Source organism: Polistes canadensis, unplaced genomic scaffold (genome assembly GCF_001313835.1).
Source record: "Polistes canadensis isolate GaletaPanama2010 unplaced genomic scaffold, ASM131383v1 scaffold_90, whole genome shotgun sequence".
NCBI lineage: Eukaryota > Metazoa > Arthropoda > Insecta > Hymenoptera > Vespidae > Polistes > Polistes canadensis.
The window spans coordinates 567,444-571,335 of record NW_014569637.1 but is presented as its reverse complement, the minus strand read 5'-3'; positions in this window follow the sequence as shown (position 1 = coordinate 571,335).

Below are 3,892 nucleotides of genomic sequence, written 5' to 3'. Positions count from 1 at the left end.
AGGACCCCCCTTTTACGTCCACTTTATTAGCTATTATTATACGCGTGCTTAGCTCCGCTTTCCTTCCATCTTCCCGTTTCTTTCTTTCTTCTTTCTTCTTTCTATATCGTCCCATTCCTTCCCTTTACTTTTCCTTTTCTCTTTCTCACGAGACACGCCCGCGCCTGTTTAGAAATATTTCACGAATGCTTTTTGACTTAGGCCAAACCGTAGAAGAAAGAGTTCGTTATTTCTCTGGTATATATTCTATGGTTTTCTTTTCTTGGTTATTCCAACGTAGCCTAAACAAGTGACTCCAAACTCAACTCTCTTTCTCTCTCTTTTAAAAATCTTGAAAACTTTCTACCTCCGAAACTTCACGCACGCAATAATATCGTTTTGCTTTACGCGTGTCTTCTTCATTTAGTCTTCACAATCCCATTCCTACTTACCTACTATTTACTTTACGTTTTGGTATTAGTGACACGAATAAATACCAAGTGTAAAACCGGTTTGTTGTCAAAGAAAGAAAGAGAGAGAGAGAGATATATATAACCATGGGAGAGCAATTACGTGGCGTAAAATAAGGCGATTAAACGCGACCATCTCCTATGGGATAAGATTTCTGGAGCAACCAGATCCTCTCTTGGATTTTATTCTTTCATCATATTTTCTCTCTCTCTCTCTCTCTCTCTCTTTTTCTATCCTTTTTTTTTATTTCATTCCTATCTCGTAAACTTCATTAAAGTAATCTCTATAAAATCCTTATGACGTAACACGTTTAATCCCGATACGTACAAATGATACGTACAATATCCAAGTAAGATGAAAAAAAAAAGGATAACGAAAAAAATACGAATATAAATCCAAAAAGGAATGATTAGAAATGATCACGAGAAGTTCAATGATTTTGTTGCACTCGTAGAGATTTCAATGAACAAAAAAAATAGGAATAGAAAATATTATAACTATGTGTGATCATTTGGGGGTGATTTTAGAAAAAATTATTTGAGCATTTTTATGACGTAACGTTTGATCCCGACACGTACAAAATCCAAGTAAGAAGAAGAGGAAGAAGAAAACAAAAAAAGACAGAGAAAAATACGAATATAAATCAAAATAATGTTTAGAAACGATCTCGTCGAGTAATTCCAATTGATTTGCATTCGTAGAAATTTCACAGAAAAAGAAAAAACAACAAAGGAACATAAAATGACGGTATGATCAATTGGTTGGTTTTTGAAGAAATCATTTGAGCACAGATGATTTTTGTTGTACAGAATCTGAAAAAATCAAATCGGGCCTTGATCGTTTGGTTCGGCAATTGATTGGAGATTTTCGGCGGACACGTGCCTGAGCTTCGCGACTTCAATCTCCGATTTCGAAAACATCCGTCTAAATGAAAAGTTGCATAACATTCTAACAGGAATTAGTAAGGATTGCAAAGTCTACTCTCAAAGAAAATAACCCCGTCAAAAGTCATTAAACGAAATACTATTGTAATACTTGTCCCGACAAACCGAACATGCATCTCAGCAATTGTTACATGAAATATCATAAAAAACAAAATTACAAAAACTAATGTTTCAGAAATTATCTTCGTAAAGATGTGTAAAGATACATTAAATATCTATATATGAAAGTTTAATGCGTTAATTAATATGTGCACTTATTTAATGTTAGAGAAATGAAATTTACCAAAGACGCTACGAAACGCTTCGAGTTGTTGGATAAGTCCGCGCGGAAACAATCTCGAGTGCAAAGGGTTAATATTCTCAAAACAAATAGAAAATGAGCTTACACCACTTTCAAAATAAACTGTCCATTATATATGTGTGTGACATAATCGTTAGGACAGTTCGGCGCCAAGGACCAATAAACGTGCGATTGGCTATCGGAAGCCAAACTCAAAGCCAGACAATTTGTCGTCGTTATCGAAAGGCCTCGGACTCGAGGTGGGCAAAGTCGACGGATAATCATCGACATTGCCGACGACTGTTCGACTGTTCCGAACGTTCGACCATTCTCATGCATTCGACCGATAAGGCTACGTTCTTATTCGACCTCTTTACACCCACCCACATTCGGCCACACTTATACCTCCCACGGGAATGGTTACTCCAGTTTACGATAAAATCGACCTCGAACCAACTCCGAGTAATACTCGTCCTCGAGTTTACTCCCCAACAATATCCCCATTGAGTAATTTGAGATCCCACAGTGGGAGATAAAGTCACGTGAAATGTATGCCGTGAAAGTAGAAATCTAAAGTGTATTGGGGATATGCGTATATATATTCGATATTTTATATAATACTAAGAGATAAAGTACTTAGTATACGATAAATTGTTTTCACAGAGATTTTATTTGACTTTTCTACATTGTATTTTAATAATAGTTAAATGTAAGTGGTCGTTGTATTTATTATTTTATTATGACTGTATATTGTTACATTTTTCAAATTAATTAAATGTTGGTTCTTACATTTTTTTTTTCTTTTTATTTTATATATATATATTTAGTCACGTGTGTGTGGCAAAATGAATTATTGAAAATTAAAATCTAAACAAATTTGTTAAATACAATGACATTTTATATAATATTTTAATAAAAAGTCCGAAAGATATTTTTCTATATTATATTTATTATAATTTATTATAATATTGTCTGTGAGAGTAACGTATATTTAAAAAATAACAATTATTTTTTCCCGTGGTGTACCGGTATACTATATCAGTAATTAAATTTGAAAATTATTGTCTGAAATAGTTGAGAATGCGTTTGAAAAACTTCTCGTTGAAAATGGGAGAACGTGAGTCCACGAAAAACTTTGTACCTTTTGAATCGTGCACGTACGTTTCTTTCAAAAGAACGTGGAATAATAAACAAGTATACCTATGTATGTATACTTCTGTTAAATAAAGATTAGGTATCTAACCTTGCGAGAAATTAGAAGAAACGAGAACAAAGGAAAAAGTTTTAGTGTCGTTACGTTTCCTCTTAAAGTTTAGAAACGGGTCTTGAAACGAAGGATACATCCTATTTCCTCTTGAAATCGGAGCACGTGCGAGCAAGCTCACGATATATACAAATGTAAATTACGTATACGCGTGTCGGAGTTACAACGTAATAGAACACGTGCGAGATAATCGACTCCATTTAAAATTACGAAAGCATTACTTTAACCAAATTTTTATTTACCAAAAAAGAAAAAAAACGAAACAAGAAATTACAATAAAAAAAAGCGTCTATATGTCTCTCTTTTTCGTAATTAATTTAATTTAATTAAAAAAAATTCTCCAATCGAAATATAATCTTTTGTATTTCTATCACACAAGTAACAATAAAAATAAAAAGAAAGAAATTAAAAAAAAATGAAAGATCAAACGAAATTTCACACAACCAAGGATAAATTTTTGAATTCTTTATTAATAATTACGTACAAATTTACTATAAAAACAAAAAAAAAATAAGGATAAACATTTCAAGAAAAACACGAACACACGAATGTGGTAATAAAAAGAAAAATTAATAATAATATAAAGACACACACACACACACACACACAAAAACGAAACAAACAAAAATTGGATGCACTCGAATGAAAGAAAGGATGTCTGTAAAAAAAAAAATCCTGAGGGAGAGCTTTCGGAGAAGCAGTGTTTTTTTTTTTGGTTCTTTCCTCTCCCACTTCTTTTCTTCGCAAACGTATACATACACATACAAATATATACACATATATTTGTGTGCGTTTGAAGTGGAAAGAGGAAACTGCAATCTCTCGGGCGCGCGACAGGGTGCCGAGATAGAAGCAATCTGCAAACACGAATTGGCCATTTGGCTTGGCACGGATCCGTGCCGTGCGTTGCGCATGACCGTCCTCGCATAATTTTCTTTGGCCCCGTAACTTCCT